Source organism: Physeter macrocephalus, chromosome 7 (assembly GCF_002837175.3).
Source record: "Physeter macrocephalus isolate SW-GA chromosome 7, ASM283717v5, whole genome shotgun sequence".
Taxonomy (NCBI): domain Eukaryota; kingdom Metazoa; phylum Chordata; class Mammalia; order Artiodactyla; family Physeteridae; genus Physeter; species Physeter macrocephalus.
Window position 1 is genome coordinate 149,254,178 of NC_041220.1, and position 17,972 is coordinate 149,272,149.

General features: G+C 40.2%; 1 long non-coding RNA gene across 1 annotated transcript; it reads left to right on the forward strand.

Moving 5' to 3' along the window:
* The first annotated feature begins 596 nt into the window (after window positions 1–596).
* LOC129392227 (uncharacterized) lies at window positions 597–17,114 on the forward strand. Its single transcript, XR_008617723.1, has 3 exons — window positions 597–664; window positions 12,151–12,272; window positions 17,026–17,114. It is a non-coding gene; the product is annotated as an uncharacterized lncRNA (long non-coding RNA).
* Window positions 17,115–17,972: the final 858 nt, after the last annotated feature.

Consider the following 17,972-nt stretch of genomic DNA (forward strand, 5'->3'; position numbering starts at 1 on the left):
TTCTTTCTCTAGCTGCTTTAGGTGTAGGTTGTTTCAGATGTTTTTTGGTTCCTGAGGTAGGACTGTATTATAAACTTTCCTCTTAGATCAGCTTTTACTGTCTCCCATAGGTTTTGTGCTGCATCCAGTAGGTTTTGGACATCGTGTTTTCGTTGTCATTTGTCTCTAGGTATTTTTTGATTTCCTCTTGGATTTCTTCAATGATCCATTGGTTTTTTAGTAGCATATTGTTTAGCCTCCAGGTGTTTAGTTTAGCCTCCAGGTGTTTATTTTACCATTTTCTGTCAAGTATTACAGCTTGCTCCCTGGGTGGAGGAGGAAGACAGGCTTGCAAACAGAAGACTCTCAGAGTTAACGGTGCCCTAAGGCAAAATTATTAGGAAAATGCCAAAAAGAACATTTCTACTATATGCTATTTAAAAAGAAGTCCTCAAACAATGCATTAATCAAGAGAGATTATTTAAGAGATCCTGCTTTGCTAGGGATCTTTCAAGTTACTTTTTTTTTTCCCCCTTTCCTCTTACAGTCCCTGGTGGCAATCCCTCGATTCCTGGATCAGGTCCTCACATCTTCCCAGGGCTGCAGCCAGGCCCAGTCGCCTACTGCAGCACCAAGAGGACACTGCTTTGCTCCTAGACTTCCTGAAGGTTGCCAGGCTCCAAAGGTATGAAGGTAGTAATGATGCAGGAACAGAGGTCTTTAAATAAATGGATGGTGGAAGCGGAATGCTACATTACAAAAAGTAACAAAGTACAATCTAAAGGTATTTCAAATGCATACAAACTTTGAGGTAACAATAAGAAAGTGTGTGTTTGCACAGATGTGTGTAAATCTATGCTTGTTTGTGGATGTATGTAGAGAGAAGGAAAGAAGTTTATACCTCTCTTAAGTATTATCATTAATGTATCTTGTCATCCATCCATCTCATCTTTTTTCATATATTTCCATCTAACCATCATTTGTCTGTATCTCATCCTTTTCTATCGTCTGTCCTTCCTCCCTTCCATCCATCCATCTAACATTTACACACCCATATTCGCTCACATACACACGATCTCTGAATGTTCAGAGATTGGGGATTTCCAGGTGAAAGGGGAGGAGAAAGAGTGAAAATCCAAGGTTTTTTTCCCTAGAAACTCTGTCCCCAGTACCTCCAATTATACATCTTTAAACATAACTGGGTGACATGGCTCTATGAGTCAGGGCAGATTGTTTGCTGTGGTTTGCTTTGTAAAGAAAGGGAAAAAGGGGTGGGAAATATATTTTGTACAGCTATGCTTGCCAGACACTAATTTAGCATATATAATTTTATTTACCCAGTTCCATCCAATATATCTACTACCAAGTATTATTCAGGGTTTTTAAAAAATCATTTTCAAGTGGTCATAATGCTTACAGAAATGCAGCCCTATGCCTTTACTGAAGGTTCTGTAATATCCCTCCTCCACTGAATTTATAAAGCAAAAAGTTGGCATTTTTTTTACCATAAGTCTAGGCTATATATTACAGAGCAATTTTCAGTAATTTTACTAATTTTCTGAAAGAAGCATGAGGCAAATGAACACATGCCTTCATTACCCATCCATTATTTTAGAGTATAAAGATTGTTTTCTTTAAAGATAAAATTACTGTAATTCTGAGACATGATGGAAAAACCCAGATGAAACCTATTTTCTGAACATAAAAAAATCAAAACACTCAGAAAACTGAATTACTGAAGTGAAGGTAGTTTGATATTTTAGGTCAATAAAATGATGCCAACATCTTAATACATGAATTGATGAAAGCTGAAAAAGTACACTGAATTTTATAATGCACTGCTTTAAAAAACCCACACTTACTTAAATAATTGGGCCTTGGTCATTTTTTCTTTTTTTTTTGTACTGAACGACTGCTTTCACTTCAATCTGTGTCTTTGTAAGAATTAATTTGATCTCTGGCTCAATAAAACCATACGTTTTCAACACCTATCTTCAAAGTTCAACTGCCAAGATTTGTGTTTAGTGCATTGAGAAACACAGGAGCAGTTACATCCCTGTATTTTAATGAGATTTCCTCCCCCTCCCCTATTTTTGGAGAATCACTTGCACAAGAGAAGAATCATGCAGGAAAATATTCTAAATAAACATGGACACAGGAGGCCAAAGATCACTGACGGGTGATCTTTGGTGATGGCTCTGGTAGACTTGAATATAGTGGAACAATCAGTCAGGTTTTAATTTTCATTTCTTGGGAAAAGAAGGTGCCAGAAATAGATGACTACATTTATTTGGCAACTCAAAGGATTTTCTTTTTCTGGTGTCCCAAATGTCTATGGCTTACTGACTCTAACATGGAAAGCTACAGATTGTAAATAAGCTTATATTTAATCCGTAGCAGGCAATTTCTGAGCAACTGTTGTCTTGACATTTTAAGATTAGTCAGTACTTAGGATTCCAATGATGGGTCCTTAGAGGGGAAATTAGAGAAATGGCCTTCAGTAAAGTTTTGTTGTTTTTGTTTGTTTTGTAAAATTTTCATTTCATTTGGTGCCAGAAATAGATGACTACATTTATTTGGCAACTCAAAGGATTTTCTTTTTCTGGTGTCCCAAATGTCTATGGCTTACTGACTCTAACATGGAAAGCTACAGATTGTAAATAAGCTTATATTTAATCCGTAGCAGGCAATTTCTGAGCAACTGTTGTCTTGACATTTTAAGATTAGTCAGTACTTAGGATTCCAATGATGGGTCCTTAGAGGGGAAATTAGAGAAATGGCCTTCAGTAAAGTTTTGTTGTTTTTGTAACTTTTTGTAACCCCATTAAATTATCAACAGCAACAGAGTACTATACAGGTTTACCCTATTGAACAAAATTCAAAAGTCATCATTCCTTGGATGGCTGACATACGGAAATGTTATGTCAACCTAAAATGTACAGCCACCTCTAGAAATGAACAAAGCTGAATTTCCCCCAAGCCCTGTTACCCTGGAAAGCAGTAGTGATTAAGAAATAGCTCACCCTTTTATGTTCTGGGAAACTCCTTCCTCACATGACTTGGTAAGACTACCCCACTTGTCTACCTATGTGACAGGGCCAGACACAGACTCTCCAGGTTCCCATCTGTCTGTCTCATAAACAATGCACTGAATTGTCCACACATGCTGATCAAAACAAAATGCTTGTTAAAAAGTTTCAGTGTTTCTCCTTCCTGCCTCACCTTTAAAAAAAATTTTTTTAAATTCACATTTATTGGAGTATAATTGCTTCACAATGCTGTGTTTCTGTTGTATGACAAAGTGAATCAGCCATACACATACATACGTCCCCATAGACACAGGTCTTGCAGTTAGAGTTGTACCTACTGCAACAGTCTCTGTCCCACAGTTCAACAGCCCCTCCCCTTTCAATAATTCCTGGGGAAACAGTCCATCTCCTCCAATACGGCTCACTCAGCTGCACAGGACAGTTTTCTCCACATCAACTCTTTGCCTAGCCCTCATGTGCACACACCATTTGGGCGTGAAGGATTTAGAAGATGCCCAGCAGAATTCCAGCTGCTTTATCACTTTCTTCTGATACCCAGACTATCTGTGCTTCGGCCTTAATGTGAAGTTACAGGAACCTGATTTACCCGCTACCTGAAACAATGCGACCAACAATAGCAGACAAAGGTCTATGAAACCCTGCATCTCAAGACACAACAAATCCCCTGAAAGAAAGAGAACAAGATTCTGCCTCGAGAGAACTTCAGGACAAGGAATGACAAGAGTGATAACTAGGCCATTGAATGATACAGACAACCTCTCTGCAGTGAGTGTAATACGTAAGATAAAATTATAGCGAAAAATACATTGTTAGAAAAAGAGTAAAATAGCACATTTTTAAAAAAGTTATTTAGAAAAAGAAGGGATGGGAAAGAAACAAAAGGAGGTTATGAGTGCAGGATTAGCCTGTGATGAAACAAATATGAAAAATTAATAACACTCAAAGCTGTCATGAAACAAACCAAGGGATTTTTCCAAAGTACAGATATAAGATGGTACATTATTTCTGAAGAAAAAAATAAAGCTCAATCTCAGTCACCATTAAGCACTAAACATATCTCAGAGATATATGCATATATCCACATATACAACTGGTATACATACATATACACACACCAGATGCTAAACCTATCTTAGTGATATATATTTTTATATAATCTATATATTTGTATATATATATGTGATATATAAATTATATATATTCTATAATATATAAAATATATATCTAAATGTATATACATATATATAAATCATATTTATAAACATACCTTAGTGACATGTGGTTCACCATCCGTTTTTAAATCTAGTCAAAACACAGAGAAGCCGAGAGGAAAAATAATTCATCGAAAAGAGCCAAAGGCAAAAGCAAATTAAATCTCAACTGATGAAAATGTGTCCATAAACGATTCTCAGTGACTTTGAATTATTTGAAATGGATAACTAAACAATTTTTAAACTTCACTTCCAAAACAAAGCACATATGGTGCACCTTAATTACATAATTAATTGGAAAATTAATTACACAATTTTGGCATGTGACTAGAAGGAGGAAGAGGGATTTTAAAGGTGCTAATTTGTATATTTTTTTTCAGCTGGTGTACAACAGAGTCTATCTCTAATGGTGAAAAAACAACCAACAGTATTTCGGCATACAGTAATCCGACGGAGGGTATTATTTAGCCAACACTGTGTATTCAAATCATGCGAGTTGCTCATGAGAAGGATTCCAAAGCCCTTCCTTCCAAGAGAGTCTGGAAAGAGGGTCTCCTGAAATGGAAATGGTGCTGTTCAAACACCTCAGATGGTTTTGATGGACTGGTCCTTTGCCTCATTTTGAGAAATAGTGAATCAGATGAACCAAAACCTTAATCACCAATTCAATCATAGAAAGAGAAATAAATATGGGCACACGCCACCACCACCACTCACACAGCAAAAGAGTATGTCGAGTAGAGCTGGCCAATAAAATAAGGCAGGTACTGTCCACTGAAAAACAGATGAGGACAAGAGGAGATCATAAGATCAAGACTGTATTAAAGCTTTCCACGGCATCACCAAACCAAGTCTGTAACAAATCAACTCATATACTCAACAAACACACGTAAATTGAATCAGAAGAGTTGCTAAAGAAAGGGCAAGGACTTCATGGAAATATACACATAAACAAAATTAGAACAAGCCCGGTAATGGCAGGCACATTTGCATCTAAGACATGTATCATTAGACAGACATTGTATGGATTTTATTACTCAGCCATAAAAAAAACGAATGAGACAGTGCCATTTGCAGCAACGTGGATGGACCTAAAGAATATTATGCTTCGTGAAATAAGTCAGACAGAGAAAGACAAACACTGTATGATATCACTTATATGTGGAAGATGAAAAATACAAATCAATGTACATACAAAACAAAAACAGACTCACAAATATAGAAAACAAACTAGTGGTTACCACTGGGGAGAAGGAAGGGAAGGGTGGGGATAAATTAGAGGTATGGGATTAAGAGATACAAACTACCATACATAAAACAGATAAGCAACAAGGATTCATTGTACAGCACAGGGAATTATACCCATTACGTTGTAATAACTATAATGGAAGATAATCTTCAAAAATACCGAATCACTTTGCTGTACACCTGAAACTAGCACAATATTGTAAATCAACTCTACTTCAATAAAAAATTAAAATATAAAAACTGTAAACTGCAAAGCCACGAGTAGGACATGTCTGGGTTAAATAAACACCAAACTACATAGCAAACCTTCCAAGGGACCCCACTATGGTTCATTCCTTTCATTCAAGTGATAACAGGTTACTCCTTTCATTACTATGATACCAGGTCCCCGTGTCTTAGAACACAGTGTCTATCTGTACTTGCAGCAGAATAATTAGCTGAGCTATTTCCTGCTGCTTGTATGTTTCACTGATAGGCTTTCTGTCTTCTTCTCCGGTTTCTGGGATCTTTATGCTGCCCTGAGAAGATACTTCCCGTTAGGGTTTTGCCATCCTGAAGGCTGAATTCATCGGTAAAATCATGGTTACTGAACGGCACACGGGGAAAGAGCAAGCACCTTTACAAGCCAAAGGGATTAAAAAGGTCTGGTGGTAAGACACAGTGGCCAAATCCAGATGATGGCCAAGCCATACCTTACAGCATAAGACCTAGAGGAAGCATGAGGTCCAGCAGAGGTTCCTCTTCTCTAACCCTAACACCGACACAAAGAATTGGGAGAAATCGGAGGTGCCTGGAGAATAAGAGGCACGAGCTGCAATGAGAGCCTGGTGCCACCATCCTGCAAAGCATGCAGAAGCCCACAGCACGTAACAGTGACCGCGGAACGTGCTTTCCTTTGGAAAGTAGGATTGGGACGTTACAGAGAAGGCATTTTCTTTCTTCACTGATGAACTGATTATAACTTGGTAAATTATCAGGAGTGATGCTACCATTTCAATAAAAAGTTAAAAAAAATGAAAAAGGCTTTAAGTAAGTGCATACTCTACGTTGCTGCGTACATATCTGCCTGCAGTTGCAAAGAATCTATGATGAAATTGTCGGAAATATAATTTGCTTGGTCAAGCCCTTAGGGAATTTGCCATGGTAACTCTCAGCATTAGGCTTTTTTTTTTTTTTTTTTTTAACCAAAGCAACAATCCTTGAAGCAGGGCATTCTGAACATGATAAATGTTGTTCACCAGAGATCAAGGATGTGATCACATCTAAAGACAAGAAAACAGTCACCCAGCTGCTGGCCCTTCGCCCACTGAGGGGCAAAGGCTAAATTCTCTCCGTTATTCCTACTGAACTCACCAAAAGGGCAGCGACTGTACATTTTTATCACATGTCATCAGGGCCTCTGTGGTCCAGGACAGAAGAAACACTGATTAAGAAGATGACCCTGGCTTCTCTGCAAGGGTGCCTTTTTGGGATCTGGCCAGCAGCCAACTGGGAGGGCCGAAGGAGGGTGTCTTTTTTTTTTTTTTTTTGCGGTACGCAGGCCTCTCACTGTTGTGGCCTCTCCCATTGTGGAGCACAAGCATCCTCCCAGACCGGGGCGCGAACCCGGTTCCCCTGCATCGGCAGGCGGACGCGCAACCACTGCGCCACCAGGGAAGCCCCGAGGGTGTCTTTTGTAGATTGTGAACAATGTACCCCAAGCCTCCACACACATGAGTGCGTGGGGTCCTCACAACCGCAGACGTGAATCCATTATCTCCTTTTTCATGTAAGAATATAGAGGCTGGAAAATCTTACGCCAACTTGTTGAAACCTTATAAATTCCAGGGATGATCCCCACCCACTCCACTTCCCAAAGGTGTCCCCATCCTCACCCTGGACTCTGTGAACACCGTACCCTACAGGACAAAATGGGTTTGGCAGATGTGATGAGGATAAGGACTTGAGATGGTGAAACTATTCTGGATTATCCAGGTGGACCCAGTGTCATCACAAGGGTCCTGTACAGTGTGGAGAAGGAGGAAGGCAGATGAGTCAGACCATGAGATACAGCTTTGTGAGAAAGACTTGACCAGCCATGGATGGCTTCAGAGACGAACGGGGGCCAAAGGTCAGCTTGCACTGAGCCTGGTGAGACCCACGTGAGACTTCTGACCGCCAGAGGAGTGAGAGTATCAGTGTGTTGTTTCAGCCCCTAGGATGGTAATACTTTGTCACAGCAGCCATAGGGAACTAATACAACTGGCAAAAGAGCTGCACACCCCATACCAACTAATCAGAACATGGTGTCTCCAAGTGATAAACAGAGTAGAGTGAAGCAACGCCTGAGGAGTCCTATGTGTCTAGGTAGGCAGGCGACTCTCAGTCTTTCTGTAGGACAGGGTCAAGGACCTCAGAACTGCCCAGAGAATGGAGCCATCACCACATCAACCACGATCCCGGAATCCATACAACAGAGAACAGAGCCATCCCCATGCCAACTACAATCCCGGAATCCATAGAACACCCTAATGCCAGAGTAGGGTTTCTTCTCCACACTGCGAATCCTGAGGAAGGATTCTAGGGCAGGGTTGAGGTGGACCGGGAAACATCACTTGCTGAGAACCACGCCACTGTGGTGGGAGGTAGTCCCATTCCAGCGTTGTCAATTTGGTGGATTTTACTGTTAAAGTGAGAAGATGACCTCATGAAGCCATTTACTTCACCAAAGAAAGGGTCGTCAGGCTTACAATGGCATCCTGGTCAGTGACCAGACAAGGCAAGGACATTCAAAAAGGAACCTTATGTGCATACTACTAAGTGAAAGAAGGTATTCTATATAATGGAAAAGAATCTGAAAAAGAATATACGTGGGTGCATGTACTTATATATATGTATATATGTCTGTAAACACACACACATACATATTACTGAATCATTTAGCTGTACACCTGAAACATTGTGAATCAACTATACTTCAATTACAGAAAAAGGCAGTCTGAAAAGATTGTACATTGTATGAGTCCATTTATGTGACATCCTGGAATAGGCAAAACTAGAGAGAAGGTAAACAGGTCCGCGTTAACCAGGGTTTTGGGGTGGAGGAGTTTTGAATAGGTGAAGCACGGGGGATACTTTGAGGGTGGTGAAACTATTCTGTATGATACAGTAGTGGCAGATACGCGACACTAGCCGTTTGTCAAAAGTCACAGAACTTTAGAGCACAGAGACCGAAACTGAGGTATGCAAATTAAAGCAACAATAACAAAAATAGTGAGAATTTTATGGGCTCCAAGGATGAAATGCGTATGCTGTGTCAAGAGAATTGAATGGTGTTACCAATGGGTGAAGTAACCTTCAATGAGGTGTGTGGTTAGGGGCCGGTGCTCACCTAATATTTCTTTACGTATTGGTGGATCTGTAAGATGAAAGACAAAAGGACTTGCAGATAAGCACTGAACTCTACTTGACAAAACTGTTTCCCACGGGGGCATGGCTTAACAATTCTGATAGTGCCCTGCGTGTACACTGGGGTTGACCCATCGGTATATGGACTGCAGGAGCCAGGTAGCAGATGAGCAATGAAGGAGGTGACAGTGGTCCACGTGGTGATAGATCAGAGCTGTAGACACCGCCATGCACTCAGGTTCTGCTGAATATACAAACACACGCTCACATAGAGCAATACTGAGAGACACGTGCAGAAATATGTGTTAGCGTGCACACACACAGTCAGCCCTCCGTATCCGAGAGTTCATATCCTCAGATTCAACCAGCCACGGATCAAAGCTACTCGGGGGGTGAAAAAAATGCCAGGAAGTTCCAAAAAGCAAAATCTGAATGTGCCATAAGCCAGCAGCAATTTCCATTGCATTTACAGTTATTTACATGGTACTAGGTGTTATAAGTAATCTAGAGATGTCTTAAAGTAAAGAGGTTGTGCGTACACTATATGCAAACACTAAGCTATTTTATATAAGGGTTTGAGCATCCATGAATGTTCGTATCCCTTGGGATCCTGGAACCAGTCCCCCACAGAGACTGAGGGAACCCTGCATATTTCCTTGCTCTGTCAGCTGACAAGTTCCTGAAGAAATGACACTCTGGGAGCAACAGGCCCATCTGCTGCCCAGAACTTGACTTCTAATCCCACCCTCCAGTAAAAGGAACCAGGGCTCCTGGGAGAGACGGATGACTCTGGGAGTGGGACAAGAAACAGACAGGATGTCTGTAGCAACGTGTAGTTCAGGAAGAGTGCACACCCGCACACACCAAAAACACAAGGATGGTTATGTGAAAATTAGTACCACTACTCAGGAAAGCAATTTGGAAATAGCAAAGTTTCAGGCAAGAACATCCTGTGACACAGAAATTCCATCTCAGGTATAATCACCAGATAAACATGCCTGTATAAGGAGGATGCTTGGGGATCATAATCTTTGTACTGTTTTTAAGAGAAAACATTGCAGAAGAAGTAAGTTACTTTTATGAAGGATTGTGTAAATTATTGCTCTTAGTATCATGCAATGCTTTACAACAGCTGAGGACACTGGACCAGATCCATCTGTATCAGTGTAGTTGAGTGCAAAATGCAAAATAATGCTGATCAGAATCCTATTATGACAGGGGGATGCAGGTTTAGTCAGTATACGAACATACAGATGAATATATAGTGACTGCCAGCAAGCGGTTACCTTTGGGAATGATGGAAAACATATGCAAAGGAAGGATATTTGATTTATGTTTTGTCTCTCAAAAAAATGTTTTGAAAAATTTATGACAAAGCATCTATCTAGTTGCTGGTCAGAGGAGCACTTTTACATTATTTTTAATTTTTTATGTGGTTAAAATATTTTCTATGTTAATTTGAAATTTTAAATGAATGAAAGAAGATGAGCATAGGGTAAAGAGTGTATGGTGATCAATCAGAGGATAGGGCAGATCTCTCAGTAAATACGTCTGCAAGAAGGGAAGCACAACAGTTGAGTTTGGGTTTATTCTGCTTTAGGAGGTGGTGATATGTAAATTCTTGTCTGAAAGACTAGAAGGGTGAGTGAAAACAGATGGACAGAAGTTTTGGGCAAAGGTTCCATGCAGAGAACTATGAGGGCAAGAAATTTGAGACAGGAGCTCATAGGGATTGCTGCAAATACTCAGAGGGATCATGGAAAGCAGCATATCTGATGGTGTCTCCTGTGACCCTGGAGCTCATGGAATGCTTGCTGTACTTTAAAATATTTATTTATTTATTTATTTTTGGCTGCGTTGGGTCTTCGTTGTTGTGCGCGGGCTTTCTCTAGCTGTGGCGAGCAGGGGCTACTCTGTTGCGGTGCACGGGCTCTAGGCACAGGGGCTTCAGTAGTTGTGGTGTGAGGGCTCAGTAGTTGTGGCTCACGGGCTCTAGAGCACAGGCTCGGTAGTTGTGGCACACAGGCTTAGTTGCTCCATGGCGTGTGGGATCTTCCTGGACCAGGGATCAAACCCGTGCCCCCCGCATTGGCAGGCAGATTCTTAACCACTGCACCACCAGGGAAGTCCCGAATGCTTACAGTATTAATGAGAGCTATTTTTTTCTTACAATGCAATACTCTGATTTTTTTTTTTCTTTTTTGGTTAAAGGTTTTCTGTAAGAGTTTATGGGGAAATTTAAAAGAAATTAATTGGAGTTTTTTTAAAAGAAATTAATTGGAGTTTTATCAGGTTTTTTTTTTAAACATGATGGTATAGAAGGTGGGTATACAAATAAATTGTTATTGTTGGCAGAAGGGGGTAGTAATCATCTTTTAGCATGTTATACAATTATGTGTTCTCTGTTGTTTATTTTTAAGCAATATTTAAAATTTTCAACATCTCTAGCAATAACGTCAATTTAAAGTTGTATGACTAATTGGCTTCCTCTATTTTCTGTATATTATGAGAGACATATTGAATGCAATAGAGAAAATAATTAGCCCACAGCAAAATCTCACATGGGATTAGCTTTCATGAACTTGACAAAAATAATATATATTATCACTTAGATATCTCTTAATTAAATGGACTAATCTATTCTCCTCATGTACACTAGTAGAAGCAATCTGTTCCAGTGGACAAGAAAATTTATTTTTGTTATTATTGTTGCTATTTTTAAAAGCACATGCCTTAGACCTAGCATTGTTTCAAAGTATTAACTTGCTATTAGACAGGGTGGTCCTCTTCCCTGATATTAATAAAGTAAGATAGACATGAATGGTGATTACCAAGGACCAATGATTATCCTAAGGTCTTTACAATTATTACACTGTTTCATCATCAAAATAACCATTCTGGAACCAGTATATCAAGAAAGAGTGGAATCTTTTCTTCACAAACGGAAAGTAGCTCAATATTAAGTCTTCTTTAAACCCCGGTTTTTACCCCTAGTTTCACTCTGGCCCAGGAAATCACTAAATGTTTAACAATGAGTAATGTTTTTTCATCACTCAAAGCCTCAATTTCCTCATCTGTGAAATGGGGTAACAATGATACCTAGCTTAAAGGGTTAATAAGAGAAGTAGACAAGAATGCTTAGAGAATGCTCAGAACAATGAATTCGGTAAGGAGCCAAAGGGTAGCATCTACTAATTTTTTTTTTTAACCATTAATAATTGCGGCTTAGTGGAATTTTTTCAGTAGATGTATTTTCTATTTCTCTCTTTGTATAGGTTGAATTCAGTATTTGTGTCATCATCAAGGGTCAGAATCACTGGATGACTGCTTTCTGCATCTATTGTCATCCCAGGAGGAGTGGTCCATGATGATGCATGCTTGGAGCTGTCCATAGTTGGTGAGGATGTTGCAAAGTATCTATTTCCCTGTCATTCACCACACTTCAGCATTATTCTACACATTCTCCTTATATTAAATCACAGACTGCATTATAGATTAACTGGCATAAAACCATTTAATAAAGCCAATACACGAGAAAGCCATAACAGTATCTGGGAAAACACAACAAAGCCAACCTGCAAATACATAATGAAGCATTCTGTGCTTGGATTGCTGAACACTGTAATAAACCAATTAAAAAACTTCAGACTGGGGCTTCCCTGGTGGTGCAGTGGTTAAGAATCTGCCTGCCAATGCAGCGGACACGGGTTTGAGCCCTGGTCCGGGAAGATCCCACATGCTGCGGAGCAACTAAGCCTGTGCACCACAACTACTCAGCCTGAGCTCTAGAGCCCGTGCACCACGACTACTGGGCCCGCGTGCCACAACTACTGAAGCCCGCGCACCTAGAGCCCATGCTCCGCAACAAGAGAAGCCACCGCAATGAGAAGCCCGCACACAGCAACGAAGACCCAACACAGCCAAAAATAAATAAATAACAACAACAAAAAAAAACCCAAAAACTTCAGACTTGTCATGAGAAAGTTACCTGACTTCCCCATAAGCCGTGGGTCACCTTTCAGTCTACTTATCAATTATCTCAACAAAATTAAAACAAAGAAGCTATATAATACTGTTAGAAATATTCCTATTTATATGTGTGTATGCATCATTAAAATTGTATGCACTTACATTTATATTTTTGCCTCGACCCAACTAGAAACTCTGCCATACACTTATCTGTCAAATTAGGGCATTTTCATAAAGGAAAACTATTATCGTAAAGACCCGTGGGACAAAACTGGTTATATTATCTTTATAATACTTGGTAATTTACTGTGACAGCAGGGATAGTAATAAAACTATATGATAGAGTGGAAAAGTGGAAAAGTCAGTCTAATAATTTACTGTCTTATAAGAAAATATAAAAAGGGGATGCATGAGGGTCATGATTAAACTTGTTGGCATGTCTATATTCAGTACCATGTTACTGTGTTTCTTTCACTAGATTATCATTAATTGTTTGTAACATTGTGTAGTCCTTGTCTAGAATGAGGATGGTTAATATTATCACTACATACAAAGACATATTTAACATATTTTTTGAGTCCTTCTCTCCTGTGTCCTGAATGATTAGCATTTGGTTATGCTAATTGTTCATAATAACAATATTTAACTGCATATCTCAGCAGCAGTAATAAAAGAATATATTAACAGTGGTATGGATTGATCTGGAAACTGTATTAAATTTACAATGGAATCAAGATTTAGAGTAACCATCTTTAGAAAAACCCAAAACTAGAACACATGTATGAGTTACTACAGACCTAACCTAGCAAAATGTGAAAGCTTTACCTAAGTGTAGCCCACAATCTTTATTTCCACATGTCTGCCCTATGTCTAATGCACAGAATTATAATTAAATGCTGCAAATAATTCCATAAAAAATGTTCTCAATGAGAAAATTTCAGGGAAATCTGCAAACTGAGGTCTTCAGTGGGATCTACTTTTATTGCATCATTTCCTCTTTCTGTTTTAAAACTTTTCTTCTGAGGAGGTGGAGAATTTTGTAAATCTAAGTGTAAATGATAAGATATGTGAATTGTAAATTACAAGTAAGTGTAAATTATATCTATATATATGTGTGTGTGTATATATACACACAAACATATACATTAATATGTGTATATACACACACACTCAAACACACACACATATATGCATATATATGTCATATGTGTACGTATGCATATGACATAAGACATACCATCCTCTTTTCATCTTCCTTCTTGGTTGGTAATAAAAATGGTAATTATACTATTTATAGAATCAGACTGTGTGTCTCTGGTATGTATCACCATAGACTCTTGACCTAAAATCCCAGGCGTCCTTTTAACGCCCATCACAGTGATTTTCACAAGGACCACAGGAGGGAACAGATGTGTTGGGGCCAAGGGGACAAAGGTGAGCCAGCACGATGAGCTTCAGACTGCTCTCCTCTGGCAGCTCCTGGGACAGTTTCTGGAAGCCTTTTGTAGCAAAATCAGCAGCTCCTGGTACCAGCAGGTGGCAATTCACCTCTATGCAACATTTCTGAGGGATAGTGTTTCGGACCAGTTTTGTCCCACAGAGAGCGGGTTCTGTGTTCTGCTGGAGAACATCACCAACGTGTCTGAGTTTTTACCCATCTTGGTATTCAGTTCTGCTGCAAGATGAGGAAATCAGCTTACGGAATACCAAATTCTATGCAGTACAGGATTTAACTTTCCCTTCAACACGTATAGAAACAGGGAGGCTGTACTTTCCATGGCACTCTATGTATACTTCGCATCTTTGCCTATAAAACTATTCTTTTTTTTTTTTCTTGGCTGTGTGGTGTATCTGCTTATATGTAGAAGTAAACTGGATGGGTTTTCAGAAATAGATTCACAGACCTAGAAAACAAACTTTCGGCTAGCAGGAGAGGTGGGAGGAGAAAGAGAAATTAGGAGTTAGCATATACCCACTACTATATATAAAATAGATAATCAACAAGGTCCTACTCTAGAGCACAGGGAACTCTACTCAATATTTTGTAATAACCTATATGGGAAAAGAAATCTGAAAAAGAATATATATATATATAAACTGAATCACTGCTGTACACGTGAAACTAACACAATATTGTAAATTAACTATACCTCAATAAAAAAATAATAAATTGGGTGGGTTTTGAAACACAAAAATAAAACTATATTGACATCTTTTATTAAAGGCTTGTGAATCCTAAAGTTAAAAAAAAACAAAACAGGAAGAGATTTGATACATGCCAAGGAAAAAAAATCAGGCAATTCTTGTATTCCAACCAAATTTGAGGGATCTATAATCAATCAGGGCTATGGCGAGGTCCTGAGAACAAAAACATCACAAGTTACTGAAGAAAATCTTCAGTGGACTTAAAAGCAGTAAGATCCTGCTATGGCAGTAATTCCAAGAATTCAAAGTGGGGAATGTTGGTTATTTTTGTTTGCCTTGGTGTATTGTGTTTCCAGGAGATTCTTAACTGCCATCCACGGACACTTAACATAATACAGAGATGTAAATAGGAGCAATTTTAGAAATTTAAGGACAATCCAGAGCCACATAACCATCCAGAGCTGAGGTGCTGGAGAGGACACTGCTTTTTCCCATGCCCCCTAGGTCTGTCGGTGCAGGTAACAAAGGGACCTCAGACACCCAGCCCTCCTTAGTCACCAGCACGCAATCGTGATTCCACTCATGGCCCGAATTTTTCATATCCTGGTGTCTCAGCTGCTGCAGGAGCCTAACCTCAGGCCGGCCCTCCCAGTCGCCTGCAATCTGGTTCCCTGAAATATTCGGTGTCTGCCCTGTTGCCATGGCCACTCTCAGACCATCCTCCAGCTTCAAAGCCCACGTCATCCGATTACTTCACTTTTGTGGGGAAGGAAGGCATTTTTCTCTACCCTTCTAGGTTCTTAAGATTAAAATCTAAGAATTAAATTGACATGGGATGGATGAGCAGGCGAAAATCAAACAAAAGTTGAAAATCATGTATTCACAGGAGAGACCCGGAGACCCTGAGTCACGTGCCAAAATGACCAAAACCCGCACCTTAAATATCATCTTCAGCTAAAGACAAAAGAGGCTCTTGGGGTAGTAGTTTGGGACCTCAAAGGGAAGGAAGGCAGTTCCCGTGGAGACGGAAAAGCAAACGTTTGTAAACAAGTGTTTGCTGGGCCTGCAGAGACAGTGGGACACAGAGTGGATTCTGATCTCCAGGCCCTGCTAAGTTTCCCCACCCCACATGGTCCATATTCTTTGCAGACATGTCTGGTGATGCTCCATTCCAAGAATAAGCCCTCTATCTAAATTCTTTAGGCCACTAATGGGAGGTAAAAAGAAAGATTTCCTGAGTTTTCTGCTTTTTAAAATAATCATTCTAAAATAATCCACATGTCAGACACATTTTCGGGTGGCCAATTTTGTTCCCATACACTTTCATTCTCTTATAATCCATTTCATCATATTATTCTCTTTTCCGGACACCAAAATCCATCCCTCTCCTTTCTCAACATTCTGCCTCTTGCTTTATCGTCATGGGCTCCAACTCTGCTGAGCTAATTCTTAATATTTATATAGACATTCACCTGATCCTTTCACTACCCTTGCCCTTAGGTTCTCTGAAATCTTACCTGCAATGATGCTTTTCCTCCACCTCACCTAAGTCCCTACACATGATGGTTTCCAATAAGCACCAGTCCTCCATAAGTTCAAGGCTACAACTTCTTGCTGATCTCGAAGCTCAAATGTTCCAGCTCACCACTAACTCCCCAATCCATTTCCAAAAGCCATTCATTTCACCGGCTTCACCAATCCATCGAAGCTACTAAATTTTCACTGAAACTCACCTTTCTTTACCCCGTTTCCCCACTAGAATCCAGTGGTAAAACACCATCCTCACTCCTAAACTTACTCCCTGAATCCCTGGCCTCTCTCTCATTTTATTGCACTAGCTTGTACCCCCAGGTCTGATTAAATACAGCTCCACCTACACCCCACCGGCCACCATGAACATAACCACACCAACCACTGTGACTTTACATCTGTGATGGTAAATGCCGAGTGGGGTGTCCAGGTCCCCCCAGTTTACTTCCGCAGTCTAGTAGTCCTCCAACTGCCTCTGACAGATATTTTGTACTTTCCTCTCCTAGAATCCTAAGACTTACCCCCTCAATCAGCTGAAGATTTTGCTTTCCGTTTCTTCAAGAACCTGGAAGCAATGAGACCAAAGCATCCATGGGCTTCTACCTGCATCGCCACCGAGGTACCCACATCTGAAAGCACATATTCTGAACGGTGACGGATGCTAGCCACCCTCCTCCTTTCCAAACACAATCCCTCCATCTGAGCAAGGACTCCCTCCCTCCTTGGGAGGGAAGGATACAAATTCTGCACCAATTCCCAAGTGGATTCCTCCCATCCACAAAAATCCTGCCATAGTTGCCATCTTAGAAAAATATGTTCTTGATACCACTTTCCCGACCAACTCACATCCACTCCTTCTTGCTACCACGCACTACGAAATTCCACCAGCCCCTTCCGTCCTAAAGACAATCCAGGCAGGGTTTTGCAGCTTCCACTGTCTGCAAGTTATTCATGTAAACCTCACTAATAATGTCATGGAGCTGAATCCAATTTTCGATTCTCAGTCTCCATCTCGCAAGAGTTCCCCTCTTTTGCAACTTGGCCTTCGGGACAACAATGTCTTTATTTTCGTGTGACGGCTGCTCCGGCTGCTTTTGATTTTTTCTCCCATACCCACTGCTATTTCTCAGTGTCCTCTGTCATTTCCTTCTCTGTTCCCTGACCTCTTAATATTGTCAGGATCTCAGTCTCAGTCTTCCGACATCTCTCTCTCTCTGGCAGTCCCTCCTTGGGTGATCTCATGCAGTGTCACGTCACTGAGTGCCACCTGTACACTACAGACTCAGTTTTTGTTTCCTCGGCTACAAACGTCTCTTCCAAAGCCCAGTCTCACATAACTAATAAATATTAGGTTGCCCAAAAAGTTCGTTCGGGTTTCTCCGTAAGGGCTTACGGAGAAACCCGAACGAACTTTCTGGCCAACCTAATAGTATACTAAAACGATTACATTCGG